Source organism: Sinocyclocheilus anshuiensis, unplaced genomic scaffold (genome assembly GCF_001515605.1).
Source record: "Sinocyclocheilus anshuiensis isolate Anshui unplaced genomic scaffold, SAMN03320099.WGS_v1.1 scaffold860, whole genome shotgun sequence".
Classification (NCBI taxonomy): domain Eukaryota; kingdom Metazoa; phylum Chordata; class Actinopteri; order Cypriniformes; family Cyprinidae; genus Sinocyclocheilus; species Sinocyclocheilus anshuiensis.
Genome location: NW_015548288.1, coordinates 1,477,626 through 1,499,631, shown reverse-complemented (window position 1 = coordinate 1,499,631; position 22,006 = coordinate 1,477,626).

Sequence of the window (22,006 nt, the reverse complement as noted above, 5' to 3'; positions counted from 1 at the left end):
TACTGAAGACGTTACTATCGTTTGCATTGAATATCTCACATCTGTGAGGCAAATGAATGGAGAGAACTTGCTGAATTGTTATATCATCTCATTTACACACAATTTATACATAAAATTCATCCTGTATTATTTGATGACCTTTCTAATTGCTAATTGCTTCTCATCAATTCAGGCATGTTTTAGGCCGAATTGATTAATTCTACATAATCCAATCAATGCAGAGAATAATCTCTATTAGAATATGACTTATTATGATATTGTGATGCTATGAGCTCTAAAGTCAGCGGTTATGAAAAGAAACACAGAAAGCCAAGCCATGAAACAGACCTGCCAATATCTTCCTGTATTACACTTTAATGACACGTTTGAAAACATTATGAAATGCCATTTTATATGATCTTCTTAATTGTTTTTCAGAGAATTCCAACAAAACACAAAGAAGAGACAGAGCAAGTGCAATGAATGGATAAAAGTCAGGTGAAGTTAAATTATGAGACATACTTTCATATATTCTGTTCAGTCTTTGGGATAAATACATAAATAAATCAATAAATAAATAAATAAATAAGACAAAGCTTCCAAAAGACTCAAGGCTAAATCTGAGACAGAAAAAAATATATAAATTAAATCTGAAAAAGCTCAGAATAAAAAAGAATGCACACAGACAAATAAAAGAGCCAGAAGACACAAATACTCTTAGACATCATCTGTCAGGACACAAATCAACATTCATTGGGAAATTACAAAGGAATACAGGGATTATGGGAACAGTATTGACCCATACTATCAGAACAAACTAATGCTGCATTAACATTGATTATATGGACAGATTCATAGGTATGAGATTTGTATGAGCTCACACACATAAAAACACATAATGACTGGCCATCTTAGCCAATGCGTCAAAATAAACGTGATTAATATGGCAGGAATGCTCTGAATGTGGCTTTAGGATAGATATTTACTGCACTTAAGAACAGGGCACTAAATAATGACATTTCTTTTGTACGAGCCCAAGAGTGTGAGTAAAAGTATGTGTTATATTTGTGTGTGAAAGTGACAGAGAACTGTAAACTTTACTTACATCTGAACTGTAAATGTGCTGCACAAGCAACCTATACCAAACCTATCAAATACATATACAGTTGTGGTCAAAAGTTTACATACACCTTGCAGAATCTCCAAAATGTTAATAATTTCAATTAAATAATAGAGATTGTAAAAATTGTGTGTGTGTTTTTTTTTAATTAGTAATGGCCTGAATAAGCTACACATAACAGATGTTTACATATAGGCCATAAGACAACAGTAAATGCAAACATCTCTTATGAGAAATAGCTTATTCAAGGCAGTACTAAATAAATAAAAAGCATTTTTTTATTTTTTTTATTTGAACAAACTACATTTATATTAACATTTTCAGATTCTGCAAGGTGTATGTAAACTTCACACCATAAATGGATTCATTGTATTGAATGCTGAATAAAATGTTATTTTTTGTCTAACTTATTCCACATTGTGATTGTTTTAGTTTAGGTTATATCATGTTTCTAAAACAGAAGCCATAGTAATGTTCCTATTTCTGTCACGACATTCTAATTTATTGAGATGCACCTGTATATGCTCTTTAATTGCCATTAAGTATTTGAGGATATGTACACACAACACACAATTATATTCATAAGAACGCAAACAGCATGACTGCAATCAGCACCAGATATACCTGTAAACGTACTAACAACTCAGCTGTTCGCTCGCACCTGTTGATCGGTCTCTGTAATTACTGTTCTTCTGTCCAAGTTCATTGTTTCATCATTTTGAGTCTCTCATTAGAGAGAAGAGGGTAATTTCTCTTCAGCTCAAGCACCCACACACACACACACACACACACACACACACACACACACACACACACAGCTGCCAAACAGGCAATTTAGGAGGCAGAAGGCAGGAAATTACTGACAGAACTCATCAGTGTGTGCCATTGTGTGGTACTGGCGATTCCACACCTAGTAACACTGAACTCAACACAAATTCTCAGAAAAAAAGAGAGACAGAGACACATTTTAAACCTGCTGCACTAGCTCTCCTTATCAAAACACACTTAGTCCAACTCCATTTTCTGTTCTCGGGTCAGATGCCTTGGTATTCACTAACTGGGTCATTCTGTATGCTGCATGAGAACGATTATTTCCCACTATTCCTTCAAAAAGGAAATCTCATTATTTTCTATTCCTTTGCTCAACCCAAACTTCAGGACCCCCATGCTAAGGTTCACTAGCTCATGTCCACCCATGTCCACATGTGCCTCACGCAGTCTCATTCAACACCGCTAGAGGTGGGCGAAAATACCAAAATATTATTTTGTGATATGCACTGTTCAAAAGTTTGGAATCTTTACTTAAAAAAAAAAGGCTACATTTATTTGATGAACCATAACAAGTAACATTATGAAATATTATTACACTTTAAAAAAATAGTTTTGCATTTTAATGAATTTAAAGTGCAATTTATTCCTATAATGGCAAAGCTGAAAGTCGTTACTCCAGTCTTCAGTGTCACATGATCCTTCTGAAATTCTAATATGCTGATTTGGTGCTCAAGAAACATTTCTTATTAAAATGCTGAAAACAGTTTATGCTGCTTGAATATGTTTGTGGAAACTGTGATACACTGCCATTCAAAAGTTTGGGGTAAGTAAGATTTTTTTAAAGAGTTCTCTTTTTTTAAAGAACTTTTATTCAGGATGGATGCATTACACTGATCTAATATGACAGTAAAGACTTTTACAATGCTACAACAATTTTCTATTTCAAATAAATGCTGTTCTTAAGAACTTTCTATTAATACAAAAAAAAATTATCACAGTTTCCAAAAACGGAATACATTCATTTTTTTTAAGAAGCAGGTACACTAGGCTACTGTCACTTTAAGACCTAATGCATGGATTGAGTATACTGACACACATATGATTTTCCACCAGCTGTTTACCTTCACTTAAGACATGACCGATTTCTTCTATGTTATACGAAAAGTATGTGCAAGACTAAGTTTTCTTTTCTCATTCATGCATGTTTCTTTATTGTGCTAATGTGTAAATAAATTTAAAGTAATAGCTGCTTGTGCAGTGCGGATATTTATCGCAAAATAAACTATATAGCAAAAATTTCTATTGACAGACATCATTGCTAAAATAAACTATAGCATCATATCACCAGACATAACCAGAGTCTGCCAACAACGATTCCAACACTACTCTCTACATATCATATAATGTTTGTTATAGTCATTATATATAACAGCAGCCATATCCCCCTGCAGCCCAAGGCTGGTTGCCCACTGAAGCTAAGCAGGGTTGAACCTGGTCAGTACCTGGATGGGAGACCTCCTGGGAAAACTAGGTTGCTGCTGGAAGAGGTGTTAGTGAGGCCAGCAGGGGGTGCTCACCCTGCAGTCTGTGTGGCTCCAGGTGGATGCTGCACACTGGTGGTGGATGAGGAGATTCCCCCCTTCTATGTAAAGTGCTTTGAGTGCCCAGAAAAGCGTTATATAAATGTAAGGTATTATTATCATTATGTTTAGTTGAACAAAAAAATTACCCAATTGACCCTTCGCCAGGAGTTTGATTGACAGGTGATCTGACCCAATCATAATGCAGAATCTGCCATTTTGTCTGACAAACAAACCAGACAGGAGTAGATTAACGTTGGTGGACTTGAACTTGAAAAATGTGTGTATTGACATCTTTCCGCAGCTGAAACAAAATACCTTCTGATGTTCATTCATGTTAATTTCGTGCTATGACTTGTAAAAAGGAAGAGATGATTGGTTCACATGCCACTTGAACTGAGGCGCTACAGCAATCTGTCACGACACATTAAAGAGCCAGTATTTATTGTCTGAATTTCTTAAATTTTGAATTAGAATTTTGAATTTTCATACCAAACGTAACCTACTCTGCCTTGTCCGTCTGCGCACTGTCAGTTTCCTCTTTGCTCTGCGATGTATTTTTCACTGCATGAGAACATGATGTGTGGAGTGAGAGCGGCATGGCTTGTCGAACATAGCAACAGTAACTAAGGGGGGTGGGCCATTGCGAAGGATCAATTATCCATTCAATGTGGCTGGATTACATCTGTTCAAATGAAAAAATATGTGCAAAGAGATGGGCTTCCTCAGTTCAATCTTGGTTTCTCCTCACTTTCTTTCTCATCTTCTTAAATATCTTATGGAGTTTGTCCTTGCTACTACTACATTTGGCTTGCTCACTGGGGAGTTTGTAAGGAACTATTCTCTGTAAAGCTGCTTTGGAACAGTATGTAAATTTAATTGGAATAGAGGACAGAAGGAGAAAGGCCTGGATAACAGCAGTGAAACTGGCAATATAGTTAGAGTCAACGTTAAAGACAGCAAGTGAGTGAAAAAGAAAGGGGCATGGGGTGGTTGGAGAACATGAGCAGCTGGCTGATAGCTGCTGAGGACAGATGTTAGCAGATGAGACTGTAAGAGCAGATGCTCTCAAGAAAACAGCTATTTATCTTCACCTCTATCTTCTTTCCTTCCTCCATCTCAGTCTCTTCAGCCATTTTAGTCTAACGTTACTCTCCCAGGATCAGTAAACAGTGCACCAAGAGCTTGTAACACTCCAAAGAGAAAGGAAAAAATTAAATCGCATCATATGACCCCTTTAACAGATGAGAGATTCTCACAAAATCTTGGTTTCAAAAATTTCAAACAAAATTTGCATCAACCAATTTCCATTTCAGGCATTATTAACAAGGTCTGAAGTGCTTGTGAGCATGAGTTTAAAAACATTTATGGACAAGTCCATATTATTATTATTTTTTAATCATTAAATATGTATCATTAACACTCAAGCACAGTTATCTGAAAATCTGAAATAATTTAATTTTAATTTTTTTTTGTTTTATAAATTTTCTCATTACCTACTGTATATAATAGCATTATCTACATAATACAGTGTAACAAAAAGATATATTTATTTTAAATGACTTCTAATGCTGTTCACACCTATTGACAGCACCTACAAGTATTTACAGCCATAATATAGCCCATCATACAAAAATGTACACATAAAAATCTCAGTATAGATTTTTGTTTATGCTTTAAAGGGTTTTTAAAAAATCTACCATAAAATTCCAGTTAATCATATCAGATATGTTTCATAATTATGTTTAATTCCGGTCTCTGAATTACAAAAACATTATTCAAAAACATTTGTGATAATCTAAGACTCTGGTTACAATGAATTCAGAAGAATTATAATTATCCAATCCCCTACTTTTCTATCTCATCCATCCCCATCTCTCCTCTTCAATTTCCCTTCATTCACCTCTCCCTCTTTACCTGCTCACCTCTCTCCATCTTCATATACACTCTATTACTTTCACTCTCCTCTTTCTCTGCCTCCACCTCTGGGTCCCCCTCATTCATTCATTCCCTCCATTGGTCTGTCTCCATCCATTCTTTTCCCTCTGCTTCTCCCTCTGTCTCTCCCTCCATCAATCCATTCTCTGGACATGTAGTTAAGCAGCCAAGGCCTATTGCACTCTGCAAGAGAATGGATGGGCTCGCCTGTGTATACATTAACCGACCCTGTTATTAGATCTCAATCCATTGAATGGTTTTATTTGGTGCCCCATTTAGAAGGGTCTACCCTCATTAGAGTTTATTCCCAGAAAGACCTCCAAAGGACCAGCCAAATAGGTTTCCCAGCTCATTTAGGCCACAGCCAATTACACAGAGTCAGATTAGAAAGGACAGCATGACATGATGTCTGGAGCTTTCCTCTCTTGAAAAAGGACATATGTGCTTGACATACTCTCTTTGGTTTGGACAGGCCTGTTGTATTATAAAATAATAAGATGTGCGATACCCCAAAGACATATTAATGTATTAATATGTACTATTTAGAGGTAAATGGTGCAAATAAGCACCTTTTTGAAAGTTGATGTGGTGTTAATCACCTATATAATATATAACTAATGGTGACTCTGAAAATGGCAGGGTGAATTATACTCTTTCCATAGTTACAACATCCAGCTTGTAGAAGGAATAATTTTCATTCAATATGCTGCTAATGGCACATCCAATATTAATATATTCAATATATATAAAAGTAATACAATTCATACAAAGCATTTTATATATAGTGTGCCAATCTTGGTGAAAGTCCACTTTAAAAACCTAGAGGATTTGAATTCAAGGTTTCTCTGTTTGAACTGTCTGAATAATGTAACTCATCCAGGCAGCGTCTTTAATGTGACTCACCGGTTTGAGTTAAAATAACCTATTTAAAACATCCTCATTTTAATTTATAGTTCAGTGTGCCTTTCATATTTCATCCGATTTTAATTCATCTGGCTGCTGCATATTGCATGTGTGTAGCTTGCTAATTTACCTTTTATATTTCTTCCACTCATTGAGTCCCATGTCAGAGCAAAAATGGGGCAGGAAGGCTGCTGATTGATAAGTCATCACACACACTATATTCCTGATGGATTTCGGCATGGATACTCAGCCTCCAGAACTTTCTGAAACTGTGCAGTTTGTTGCCAGGATACGTGAGCTCCTGGAGTGTTTGTATTCTGAGCAGGTGCTCAATAGCTGACAATATATGTGTGTGAGTGTGTATATGTGAGTGTGAAAAACAAGACTGAGTTGAAGATGTTACTCCCTGTTGTTAAATCAAGAGCTCAATAAATCCCGATGGCTGAGAAAACTACATTGTTTATTTAAAATCAAAAGCCTTAAACATTAGCATTCACAGTGCTGTCCACTCCAGTTTCTTCTCTTATGTGCCTTTGATTGCATATCAAGTCAAGTCACCTTTATTTATATAGCGCTTTATACAATACAAATTGTGTCAAAGCAGCTTTACAGTGTTAAACAGGAAAAAATTGTGCTGATAAGGCAAGAGGACAACAGAAAACAATCAGTTTATCAGTTAAAGTCAGTTCATTGTTCATTCAGTGATGTCATTATCCAGCTCAGTTCAGTTCTCTTCCAATAGTGTCTGTGCAGTCAAGTCAACAATGTTACCAGGATTTGTGTCCCCAACTAAGCAAGCCAAAGGCGACAGTGGAACCAAAACTCCATCGGTGACAAAAATGGAGAAAAAAAATCTTGAGAGAAACCAAACTCAGTCGGGGGGCCAGTTCGCCTCTGGCCAGGCGAAACCAGCATGGTGTGGATTAATTCCAGGCTGCAATATAGGTCAGATTGTGCAGAGCACTCGTCTGGTTGTCGTGGTCTTGTGCCGATGGCCGACAAGGTCTTCACAGGGGATCTGTCTCTAGGGTTCATCTAGTTGACAACTCAAATTACTACTGTACCAATATTACATCCAAAACAGAACTGCGCAGTGGAAAGCTTGTTATCTATATGACCCTCGTGCAGGGGATCTCTGTTACATTAAGTTGACTGCTCCATTAGAAAAATGTGCCAGCTATGATTAAAGTCTGACAATTATCATTTTGTTACCCAAATCACTGTGCCACTTTTCCAAAACAGCATTAGAGAACCAACTTAGAGTTCCAGGAACCACATAACAGGTGCTAAAATTTCAGGTTTATCCATTACACAGAGTGTAGAAAATGTGTCTAGGGAAACCATATAAAAAATGAAGAGACATTTTTTTATTCACACTGCAGGGGATCTGTGAAGACTGAGAAGCATAAATAAAAATCTTATGCAAATTATATTTCAAGCCACTTACAAAGTTGGTCTGAATCAATTTGTGAGAATTTGGTGGGTGCAGTGGGTGAGTAATTCACTCCTTCATTGGCTTAATAAAAAATTACTTTCAAACTGTCTTGACAAACATGTTTATTGTTAAGATTAGCATGGCAAAAATAGACAGCCCTTACAAGTAATCTACATGCAATGTATCTGGTTGCTGTGACAATCTCAGGTGCTTGCTGCTGCTCTATGTTGTCTTATTAAAAATCCCCTGAATTTTGACGTACGACAGGCCGTGGTGCAGAAGAGTGGACTTTAGGAACATACCCCGCTCGAGGGTAGAGAAAAGCTTTGGCCAGACCGGGCGCAAAGTCGAGATAAGAAGGGGCCACTGAGAGGGCCTGCCGGTCCCCAACTCTCTTTAGAGAAGATATCGCCAGAAGAAAGGTAGTCTTTATAGAGAGAAAGCGATCAGAGATCTCCTCGATAAGCTCGAATGGAGGCTTACAGAGAGCTTCTAATACCACAGCCAGGTCCCATGTGGTCCGGAGGCCTCAGCCTCAGCGCACCGCGGAGGAAACGTGTAACTAGGGGGTGTCTGCCCACTGACTGGCCACAGAGAGGGGCGTGGCCCATTCCAGAAGGGCCTGCCCTCACAAGTCCTGAGCCCCAATTGTCAGGACTTTTGGCCGAGGACTTCTTAGCCTGAAGTACGGTCTGCAGATCCGGCTTAGGCTTTGCCTAAGGAGCCAGACCAAGGAGGCGACGCTCTGTTTTTGAGCCTCCCTGTAAGAGGAGCTGGCACGCGGAGGGGGCTGATCCTGCCCAGCAGCCCCCAGAGCTGGAGAGCAGCGAGGGAGGAACCTCTGAAACACCGCCGCCTAGTTGAGGGGCATTTCAAACAACACTAAATAAGACTCACAAACACAGAGAGAGCTGACAACACACAGAGCGCTTGCTGAATGACAGAAAGCTGACGCCGGTTCCACCACACGTGCTTTTATAGCTTCCTGGTCATTACGTCACCCGCCCGTGACATCTCGCCCATCTATTGGACTGATTACACATGTGATTCAGAGCGTGGTCACGCTGAAGGCGTTCCCAAAGTGTTTTGACGCAGCTCGAGTTCCAGAAGGGGAACATAATTTATTATGTTAATAATCCCCCGAGTTACGTCTTCCGCCATTTTGGAGAGTACCCAAGAGCGTAATCGGCGTAATCACCGTTGTTTATGTTCGGAGGAGAAAGCGCACACATGAACGTAATCTCTGTAATCAGCGTTGTTTATGCTTAGGGAAAAGCGTGCGTATGTGTTGTGATACTCTAAAATGGCGGAAGACGTAACTCGGGGAGAACAATTGTTGAATAAATTATGTTATTTTTGTTTTCTTTGCGCTCAAAAAGTATTCTCGTAGCTTCGCAAAACTGAAGTTGAGCCACTGATGTCACATGGACTGTTTTACCGATGTCCTTACTACGTTTCTGGACCTGGGAACATTTCAGTTGTGTTGCTGTCTATGCAGGGTCTGAGAGCTCTCACATTTCATCAAATATATCTTAATTTGTGTTCTGAAGATGAACGAAGGTCTTACGGGTTTGGAACAACATGAGGGTGGGTAATTAATGACAGAATTTTCATTTTTGGGTGAACTATCCCTTTAAGACAGGTTTTACTTACACCACCTCCTTTTTTGCTTCATTTCTAAGGATTTCCAAATTCTTGATATCAATATATTAACAGGGGTTTACGTTTGTACCATATATCAAAGTCTACAAACCAATGCTAAATTCATGCATATGTATACTACATGTCCAATACTGTTCACTAAGGTATATCAAATAATTACTCTCGTGTGCCTTCAGCGTTTAGCAAGTTCAACAAAATATGCCAATATAATTACTCAACAGTAGCACTGAAGAGCTTCCAACAGTCATCACACATTATGTCATCAAACCTCGAGTGTTATACAAACTCACGTCAGAATGAAGCAACCTCATTTTAAGATCACTTTGAGAAAGTCATGCCAGAGTTTTGTTGAGTGCCAAATCATTCACACTACTCATGAACAGGCAGCTCAGTCAAGTATGTAGGATTCTCTTTAAAGCATCGGCTCCAACACATTCACACAGTTAAGTAATGCTACAGAAGACGAAGGCATTTAATACATTGATTGACAAAGGAAGTATACGTTACAAGACTGTGTGCATTAGAGACAGATCATGCGCAGACTGCATTATAATATCCTGGCAGAGAGATGCATGGAATTTGCTCACATATAGTACAAACAGTACACGTTACAAATGTGCTTTGCGTCGTATTATATGGTGCTTTATAACTAATGTCAACTATGAAGGAATATATGCAAATAATTTTATTCATTCACATAACCTTCCATATGCTTCCATGACTGTGGAAAATGCAACCACATGGGGAAACGTGGCATAATCCTTAAAAATAATGAGCAGAATCAACAATGAACTATTTCCCACCATCAGGCTGATTTAACAGATTAAATGTGGCATTTCTGTGACCACCTCATCATTCAGGCATCTTATTATTTCAACATGCCTTCACTGTGAGACATGACCTGGGCATTAAGCACACATAAACAAAATAAAGCAACATACAGCGACTGAATATCTATCCGCCGTAACAGGTGATTATATTACAAGATTTGTTGTGAAACAGCAAGGTTTCTATAATGTGCTGGTTAGAGGATTAAGCACTGTGATCTATGTAATTTTGCATAATTTATGGCTGTCTGATAAAAGGAGAAGTGATGGAAGGGAAAAATGCATACAATGAGAAAGTTGTTATTCCCATGTATGTTTCTCTCTGTGTCAGAGGAATCATGCACCTATTTTGTGACACCAGTGGTGGTCTTGGCTCACTAGGCAAGATAAGACATAAGGTGTGTTTGACTTTAAGCAGCAGAACGTTTGTATGACATCAAAGTACCATGAGAGCGATTAGAGAGTAGACGGCTCAGTACATACAGTACACCAATCGATCTGCACAACACTGCTTCAAGTGAAACACACCTATAACCAAAGAAACATTGGCACAATTTGGTCAATATATCATGGGAAAAATAGTCTATTGTCTATTGTCAATAGTATACTGTATGAAGCACAGCTCACACAGAAGTCACTTTCAAACCAAACAGCTTTCCGTTGGTCAGCGTGGTGAATTTGTGTGACCAACATGAGCCTGTTGCAATATCTGCATGGGGAAATCTTTTGCACTCGCACAAAATTCCAGATCTAAAACAAAGCCTGTATAGGTGCGGGTCCATTGGCATGGAGCAGAGGGGGTTTTCAATTAATTCCTATGGGAACTGAGCTTCACACTTGTGCTGTGAATTGTAGAATCGACAACAGACCAGAGAAAGCATTGCGAGTGGCCAAGAGTATCAAACATTTTGAGAAATACTTGACTTTATGCAAATATCAAACAAGAAACGTGGACAGCAGCCAAGTGTTATGAGGTTTAGGCAGTGATGTCTGTCTTGAGCATTTAAAATATGCAGATTGTTTCAGCTGGATTATGTGCTTAAATCAAATAGTTTACACATTGGATGCATTTAAGTTGTTATATATGTTAAATATCACAGTTTGGATGCTTTCATTGTGATTATACTGGCAGATGGTACAAAGGTTTGCTTTTAGTGTGCAAAAAATTTATTCAGAGTCATTTGAGTTGAGAGTTGAGTTCAGTAGAAGCATTTCAACTGAAAGCAAGCGATGAACAACTGATGCAACTGAGATGTGAATGGGTGATTTCTGCCATAGTGTTACCTACAATAATTGTGCTGCTGATTAAAGAAGACAAATTATTTTGGAAGCTGCATTTTAAATCCTCTTGTGAGGAAGCACATTTGTATGGGCATGACAGTTCTACTCTGTCACTTTCTGTCTGTCTCTGTCTGAAGGTGTGTGTTTACAAGGTATGGATTTCATGCTTCCCTGATCCTATTTGTGGTACAGTATACTGGCTGTGGAGATTAGTATCTTCACTCACAATTGTGTTGAGCTTGTGTGAAGAGGGCAACTACATTTATTGTGTGTGTAAAGGAGAGAATATCTTAAAACAAATTTAACTACTGCCTTCTCACTATCTTGCTCACAAACACACACACACACACGCATGCGCACCACTGGCTTAAATCTATGGCACTTACCACTTTCACTTTACCATCCTAGTGAGGCAGCGTGCTGCTAACGTGACACTTAGCATGACACTAACTCCAAGTGACTCACAGTGCCAATAGAAAACCCAAGTCATTTTCCTGCCAAGTAAATAGATCATAATATCTGATGACAAAAAAATAAAAAAAAATAAAAAAATAAATGGGTTTAAAAGTACCATCCTGCAAATGGCACAATGAATTCATTTTTAGATCTTATTAACGCAACAAAAAAGGGCACTCTCTGCAATTAAATACATTTTAAAAAGAAATCACATATTGATGAGTAAATGACAATGCCTTTCTAACCTAATGTGATCTCACTTTCAAAAACAGACCACATCTAGAGCAACCAATTCATTTAAAACCAATAATTTAGTTTTTTCGTATATTAAATTAATTCACCCTTTACTAATATTCGTATGGCAGCCAGTCCTAAGAAAGAAAGAAAGAAAGTTCTGTTGACTATAAAGAAGTAGTCATGGCTACAACTGAGAGCATGACAAGACAAGCAAACAGACACTGAAGAGTAAATAGACCTGCGGGCTGATTAGCATGTGTGCTCTCTCTTAATCTGTCAGTGCACTGAATGTCAAGTGACTGAGCAGAAACAGTGTTCATTAAAGAGAGGCCCTGTCAAAGCAAAGACAGACTGGAATCGTGAAAGAGGTTATCGATGTTAAAACCTTTAAGACTGAGATATGCTTACATTTGCAAAAAGATCTGTTGCGATTGATGATACATGAACAGGTAGACACATGATCAGCCTCTGCCATACTGTATCATTCTACGAGTTTACAAAAAATATTGTCAAACTTTTGTCCACATAAATTCACTTTGAATTTCACAAAACGTGTCAAGAACAGATCAAGGTCATATTTCACACACACACACACACACACGAAAAAAGATTAGTTAATTAGCTTAACTGTGATGCCGTTGAACATTTAATCTAATGTTTGAATACAAAATAAACGTTCGGGGTTCAGACACACTCTCTCTGTTTAAATCTAGATTAAAGACACATCTCTTTGGCCAAGCATTCAAATAATGCATCTCATAATCTTGTACTGCAGTTATATCTGATCAAATGCACATTATTATTCTTTAGTTTGGGTTAAACAAATCAATTTTGCTTGGTTGGAACAGCAGCTACGCTAATTATGTCTCTATTTGTTTCTCTGTTTCTGCTGGGATTGACATCCCGTGGTAACTAGGATTTACACAAGCTTCAGTCTGGATCCAGAACACCTGAGAAGAGATGATGCAAACCCCTCAGAGGACCTCAGATGATGCCAACCCTGAAACAAAATACAGAACTACCAAATTTTGCTATAAGTTTGATGGCATCATATAATAATAATTGCTGTTAATAGTGTGTATCGTCTGTTTGATTACAGTCATCGCTGATAAGCTACCACTAAATATTGTAGAAACTTAATTTGCTGTAAAGTTGCTTTGCAGCGATTTGTATCGTGAAAAGCGCTATACAAATAAACTTGAATTGAATTGAATTGAAAATAAACTTTATTTTCTACGAACTTCAAAAGATTTGAAAACATTTGCATCTCTAAAGTTATTCATAAAGGTTTACATTTTAGATGATGACTTATTTATGCCTAAATAGTTGTAATATTTGTAGGGATGTTATGTTGCGCCCCGAGCCGGCTGAAAATCGATAAAATATGTGACGATTCAATTCGGTTGAGATGTTTTACGAATCGCGATTTGACTTCGGAAAAGTTTATATGGTATGTTCTTCTTAATTGCTTCCTTTGCTTCTTATAATGCAGTGTTCATAAGCGCAGCGCTTTGTTTACAGCGGTAACCAACGAAACGCTATATTGCTGTTGTTCCTTAAGCGCCACTTGCTGGCAGAGAGTTCATTTTCATCTCATTCAGCCCATCTGCTGTTTCTGTTTCATTCAGATATCTTATGTAGCGTAAATTTTTACAAAGCTAAAGTCATACCATTCTGTTTTTGCTTCAATTTTCGAAATGATTCAGTCGAATTTAAATAAAATAAAGAAAACACTTACCCTACATGTATGCAGCACCTTTGTTTGGATAGTGATTAAAGTGCCCCTATTATGCCATTTCCAATATTGCCTTTCATGCAGTGTGTAATGTCGCTGTATGTGAATGCAAACAATCTGCAAAGCTGTAAAGCCGAAAGTGCAAGATAAATGAAAGACAATAAATGTCTCCCAAATGAAAGAATCGACTTTGAACATCCGAAACGAGTCGTCAGTAATTCGAATCCCACTTCCGTGATGGCTACACGTCACATTACACACTGCACTTTTGCAGAAAACCCTCTTATTCTACATTGGCTGGCCACAAAACAACTTGACCCTGCCCACAATCACTGTAGCTTGTTCGTGTGGTTAACATCATGTCGAGAAGATGCTTGAAAGTAAATTCGTTTTATTTTCACTTCCGAATGATGAGGCTGCAAGAATCAGTTGTTAACACCCTCTTATTCTACATTGGCTGGCCACAAAACAACTTGACCCTGCCCACAATCACTGTAGCTTGTTCGTGTGATTAACATCATGTCGAGAAGATGCTTGAAAGTAAATTCGTTTTATTTTCACTTCCGAATGATGAGGCTGCAAGAATCAGTTGTTAAAATTCATTTTTCCACTGTATTCTAAATGAAAAGAGCACAGGCAAAAGCTTTAGTTTGTTTATTTGAAGAGATTTCTTTTATTTATTTATTTGATTTGGGATTTGTTTTAAAATTTCAATTTAGATTTGACACATTTACATTTTACAAAGAAATGTGCAGCATTTTTTCTGAGAAATAATAAAAGGACACATACCTTTTCATTTATAATTTGTCTTAAAGCTCATTTTGTTAAAAAAAAAAAGTAAATTCATTTTTGTACAATCATATTTTTTCAAGTAATTTTAAACCATTTTGAACTGTAATATCACAATGATTTGCATCCTTTGTTTCATTACATAGGATAATATAAATTTGCTCTGTAGCAATGTATACGCTAATCAGTTCGTGTCAGCCATTTCGATTAACAGCTTCAGCTACGGAAGCAGTTTTACAGCTTGTTGATTGATTGTTCTCACTGATCTAGATTTCACAATTTATTATGAAAATGAACAACACCAACAGCACAATTATTTAATTACCAAAGTCTTTTACTCAATCAGCTTTTATTCTCAACTCAAGAGGATTTTTTATTTTCACAGTACTTCTCTTTGCATATTATTCCTCAATATTCTTTCAGTTTCTTCTTTTACAAGTGTCTTTGCTTTTATCAATAAGTGTTATGATAAACACTTAGGCACATCAGTACACATAAATAGGTAGAGCAATCCGATTAAGTCAAACTCTGTGTAGATAGATTTAAATAGCTAAAATCAGTCCAAATAGGCTTGTAAAGTAATAGCATAAAGAGCTTTCTTTTCCAGGTTTTCATCTCAAAACGCTTGTGAAAGAAAAATAAGTTCCATATATTGCTTGCACCTGTCATTGTTTCTATTATCCAAAAAAATAAATGTACATGAACTTAAAACAGACATTTCACCAAACGACAAGGGTTGGCCATGGCCAGTCCTGTCCACATTGTGTTCTCTCTCGTGTTGAATGGGTTCTGTGTGAAAAAAGATGGAGCTAAAATAGGACAATTAAAAGCAAAAGTGAACAAAATATATGAAAACCTGGGCTGACACTATGATAAAAAAAAGAATAGTTTGTTTGAAGATTGTAGAGGCAGCAAGACTGAAAACATAAATACTTTTTTTATTTTAAAAAGCCAGCTAAGTGCCACTGGGGTCCTCTGACGCTGAAGGGCATTTTACATGTTGGATGAAATTAGAAAAAAATAACTACTAACATGAAATTTAAAAACACATAATATAATAATAATATCAAATATTTTTAGCATTCATAACTAGTTTTATACCTGTTATTTCTTGCAGGTGACTATTAAATTTTTCTCATTCATCTACGTTTCTATCATCAATCATCACAAAGATCTGTAAAAGGTAAAGGAACAGAAAATTGTATATTCAAATATCCATGCTGTTCTTTTCCATAAGTGTCAGTTATACTGCATCCAAGCACCATAAATTCATCATAAAATGATAGCCCGTACATAATATGTGCTATATCAAAGTCATCTGAGGCCATATGATACTGTAGGTTTGCATGTGGAACAGGCCCAAATAAGCCATCATTCTCACAAGATCGTCTCCTCCATGATAGCTCTCGAATCTCATTCAAGTTGGTAAATCATATGAATCCATAAACAGTATAACTATGAACAGCAATAAATAAAGTTACAACAAAATATTGGGGCACAGGCCCCTTGTCAAGTAAAAAAATGTACCCTTATAAATCTAACTCTGGAGACTTTTTGGACAAAACAGCACCAAAGCATGCCATTATGACTTTGGGAGCAACATTGTTATATTTCCTTGATATCTGCTATTAGCATTAAAGCAGTTATGGGCTGAAAGACAAGCTGAAACTGGTGATTTGCCAAAACGTAGCCTACAAAGTACTTTGACAGTGATAGTATCAGTATACTGTGGTACTTTGATATATGTCATCATATTGAACAGTTACCATATTCATGCACTCTAAAAAATGCTGGGTTAAATACAACCCAGTGCTGGGTAAAATAGGGACAAACCCAGCAACTGGGCTGTTTTGACCCAGCGGTTGGGTGAAATGTTGCTGGGTTTGTACCTATTTTACCCAGCGCTGGGTTGTATTTAACCCAGCATTTTTTAGAGTGTGCTCCATGGTATTTACACGGTACTCCAAGGTAAAACATGGTAACTTACTTATTGGTACTTCAAGTGCTTTTGTGTGCTGATAATGTTTTAATACTTGAAACCTGCAGTACAGAGTCATTCACAAACTTTTTACGCAGGTGCGCCACTGCACATTGTAAAGATCATTTTCAATGCAGACAAATAATCCATTTGCAGGTTCCAGTTGATTTGCAACTTAAATATCCAGTTAATCTAGGGTTCTCGTTGTTTAATGTTTACGGTTAATATTTTCCTAAGCGAGATCCAGCTCGTAACAATTTAGCATGTGAATGACCTTTTCATACCAATTTAACAATTCATTGAAAAGATTCGATTCCAAGAGTGAATCATTCGCGAACCAGGCATTGCTAGCTATCCAAGCATTAATGGCAAGGAAAACCCCTATACTTGAGAGCGGCCACGTATGAGGTGTTTTTCAAATTGCCTGAAAAACCACCTCATTCAAGTGTGAAAACCTTTTTGCAATATATGGGAGTTTTTGCAAAATTTATGTTTTTCCATTGTGCGTATTTTCAATTCGCAATTCCAATTCGTGCAATTTGAAGGGTGATGGAAGCGCAGCTATTAAATGACTTATTGTGTTCACTAACTTTTATTAATAACACTTATTAATTTCGGTCTGTTCCTCACACAGATCTGTCGTATGTCAATAATTATCGATACCGAACGATATGAAACATTATATTGTTGATAATTTTTTTTAGCTATATCGCCCAGCCCTAAATTAGGCTTTGATGACATTTCAAACCACAAAGAATGAGATATTTCTTAGACATTTCTGAAGATTTGTTTATTTACCTAAATGGAAAGGTCAGTAATTAGACAAAAATATTATATAATAATTAGTAGACAGTAATTAGTCTATAGTGTGAAATTGTTATTCGTACAACATTTACAGTGTAACACATTTATTTGCTATAGGTTTGTAATTAATACCCACAGACAACTCAGGGACCTCCACCGGCCTCCAACATACACACACACTTCCTAATAATAATGTCACCAAATCATTCTACATAGTACAATATATATATATATATATATATATATATATATTCTCGACCCTCTCTGCCTGTGAGACACAGTGTGCCAATATATTAGTTATTTAAGGACGTTTTCCAAAACAATCGAAGTGCCTGCTGTAGTTGGTGCAATGTGGTGAAAACTGACTTGCTATTTCTGATCATTTCGGGGGAAATGGCTCATATATCTTGCTCGGATTTGGGGCAGCTTTGCTGAGTAGATGTTTTGGGTCTGGGCCAGCTCTTGTCCCTTTAGTGCAGAATAAAGTGTTCCATGGAGAGAAGAGGTAATAGAGTCTTAAGAGCAAAGAGTGTATCACTAAAGGGAGTTAAATGAGAGTATGCCAAAGAGTCTTCCTGTGCAATATGAGACGCTGATTAGACAATCTCTCTCTCACTCTCTCACTCTCTCACTCTCTAACTGCAGCTCTCACTAACACACAAATGCAAGTCTCTTACCATTATATAAATAAGCAAGCATCACTTTTATATCATTCCTGTCATTTCATGTGTGTTGATCCTGTTTCAGAAGTAGATTTCAGTTTGGTGAAAAGAAGCAGCAGTTGAACAGCATGATACTCTGAGACACTGCTTTTGTTTTGGGTGGTTTCATTAAGAGCAGGTGCATAACCGAAGGAGAGAGTGAGACAGTCATACCATCCATAGGCTTCAACAAACGCTTTTTTGTCAGTTTCGTCAACAGGCTAACTTGACCATTTGGTATTCATAGGCACTAATTCAACTCTCTCTCACTCCTTTTGCTCATACACACACATACACATACACAGACACATTCACCCTCAAAAGACTTGTTCTCTGTCTGTTTCTCATTGCTATTCCTCTATGATGCTCTTGAGCCGCCACTGAATTACCAAGTCAATTTGCAGTGCTTAATAAAAGACTGTCCCTCTTTGAGGCCAGAAAAGGGATGTGAAAAAGAAGCTAGAACAAGTTTGGCCTTGCCCTCTAGACCCCAGGGCATGCTTTTCTTGATATAATTATTCAATTCAGACAAAAAAAAGCTACAAACAACCATTAACAAGGATGACATGATCAGACAGCTTACAACACAACAGAGCAGCATATATTCTAGGGCCCAGGTACTTAAATCTTGACATTTTAGTACAAAGATATGACATGTTTCATATGGCATGCAAAAGCCAAAAACAGTGTGTATTCATGTTGTCATCCCTTTGTAGTTATGCTGTTGCTTGAGCTCTTGGTGTGAAACAGGCCTATAAGCTGTTCACACAGAATGTGATTTGCATTTCACTATGCTGCTTTTCCATTCTTTTTTCTGTGTTGACATGTGCTAGACGGACATGTTTAACAGTTGCGCTCATGTCTTTTGCAGTGTTGCACGCATGACACGCCGTTCTATAAAAATGTGGTGCTTAAGGTACAAGTTTTTTTTAATTATAAAGAGTAGCCTATTTAAAAGTACTCATGAGTATTGAGTAGTGAGTACTGAGCTGTGGATTCTACCCCCTTGTGTTTCACGCGCTCAAACTCATCTAAAGTCAACAAGTACCACAACCAACAACGACTTATCCAAGTGACCGCTGCAGAACGCACGCGAGAGTTTGGGCGGCGTTATGCAAATCTTCCCACAGAGCGACGTAGGTATGTTGGGGCGTGTTAGAACGAGCCGTTTTAGGTAGGTGTGGCTGACTCTGAACTTTAATAAAGAATATCTCTTTGGATTTGAGACTTTAGTCTTTGCAACTTTACAGATCTTCTTTATGCACCAAGAGCTTGTAACACTCCAAAGAGAAAGGAAAAATTGAAATCGCATCATATGACCCCTTTAAACTACTCAAAAAAGTACAATTACTGATAAAAACTACTTAATTACTGTAACGTGAGTATTTGTAATTCGTTACTTCACACCCCTGATTACTACCTATTACTTCCTGCATAGTTACTCGTTAACAACGGACCATTATTCTAAAGTGTTACCAATAAATCTTGTTTTCCACCCACAATCTATTTTTCTTACCTGAGCAGCTGTGCAGCACTGAATTGCATTGGTTGTGTGTACACAAACCCTTACAGCTGCAATTAAACAGCCAATATGTTAGCTGGAGCGATTCTTTTTTTTTCCACAGCAAGTGCCAACTACCAGACAAGTGATCTTCAGGTATGACAGATAAGACTCCTGACCAGACCATTTGACCCACGCATGATTTGGAACCCATGGTACTACAGTATATTTTGAGATGTATTATACCTTTGTTCTCAGACAAAGAGAAAATATTCATCCCAGTAGATCAGGATATTGGTTTAAACTTCAGTAATTATGGAGGAGCGAAAGCCAGTGGATGTTACACCGCTTAATTTGTACAGCTACTATATATTTAAATTGATCCTCAAGTGGGTTTTGGAAGGGTACTTTACATGAAGTCTTGAAGTAGATGCGAATCTATTCATGTCCGTATCATAGTTATGTTCTGCATTTATCAGCTCATTCTTTTCTGTTTCACCTTCATTTGTCATGACACTTTCTGCTTGATTTCACATCTACATATTTTCTCATCAATTCCTGCTTTGGTTTTCCCAGGTGGATTTTGCTATTCCTGGTTTGGGCACTAGCATGTGTGTATGTGGATACGTAAAACACATATGACATCTTGGGTGCTCTGCTGGTCAGAAATAATGATCTTTTTGTCTTCTATGTGTTCTACCTTTTGTAAATGATTCAGAATTCCTTTTATGGACTTATGTAATGTAATATAATAAAGGACGACTGGAAAAAAATTGGAGCATATAGAATATGATAGTTACAATTAGCCTTGCGGTGATATCTCAGGAGATTAAGCGTTCACCCTGCACTCACTTAAATGTCATCTAAGACAAAATTATACACTGTTAAAACCCGCTGATTGTTTTTGTGTATACTGGGTGTTATGTGCACACATAGCAACACAGTTGAATCTGATGTTAGTAGTCCTAAAACCAGGAGCAAAATTAGCATTTTTGATGCATGGTTTCCCTCTGCAATTTCCTATGGGTTTTTGGTATAGCATTAATGTTTTATGATTAACATTAATTATGACATAGTTTTTATGATTAAATTAAGATCTGTGGTTAATGTTACTTGAAGAGATTTTTATGTTTTGTTCTATAACATAAAGTACACACGGTCCACAGTAGTTGTCCAATTAATTACTCATCATTCGCCAAGCACACAGACCATGAGCAGTGTTGCCTCAGAGTTGTAGGCCTATTCAAGAAATGAAGAAATACATATAAAAATAACATAGCAGCTTCGAAATTCACACTCATATGCTTGAGGTATAATTTTTAGAGACGTGTTATCTAGTATTCTTAACCACAGGCATTTTTTACTCACTGCTGTTTTACTCACTGCTATTCTAAAATATTCAAGAGGGAACGCATGCCGAATTAGCCTTCCAGGTTGGCCTACAAATTGACATCACAACTGAACAGCTGGATAGAGGTGTAGATTAGAAGGAGACACAGGAGTGGATTTTCAAACCTCTCCCATCCCACTCCCACAAAAAAAAATCCCGTCCCGTCCCAATCCCACGAAAAAACTGGGGGAAAATCCCGTCCCATACCAATCCCGAAAGAATGACTCCCATTCCCTCCCACTCCCGTGTTGTGTTTTTTTGGCCGGAATCTGTCAGTTACAGTGAAAAAATACAGTACAGATCACAGCATGTCCACTTTAGTTGAATAAAAATTCATAATGTAGTTTTTTGTTATTTTATTGAACTGAAAGCCAGCTTAAGCACAGTGTATTGCACACACATGAATTTTCATGTAAATCATCCATGCTAACACACACGTTTTTACAGATTCGAAATATGTTTTACTTTTCTCTGTATGACCAAAAATTACAGAGTATTTTAAGAGCAAGTGAGGGCACCGGCGCCTCCATCTGTCCCGCAGTGAGAGCGCTGCTGTTCAGCTTCCACACAGACACTTGAATAGCGCACATTTCTCTAGGTTAATATTAGATTGAGCGGCCATGTAAAGTTGTTACTACATACATCTTTCTTAACTTTTATAAAGAATATCTCTTTGGGTTTGAGACTTTAGTCTTTGCAACTTTAGGGATCTTATCTATTCACGAGCAGCTTGTAACACTCCAAAGAGAAAGGAAAACTTGAAATCGCATCATATGACCCCTTTAAAAAATGTCAGCCTCTAGTGTAGATACCGATGCAATTTCCTGAAAGTGATTTGTGCAATTCACCAGATAAGTCTCCACTGAAAAATGGACGAGAGATAAGATATTGATTTAGACAAAATTAAAAAGTATTACAC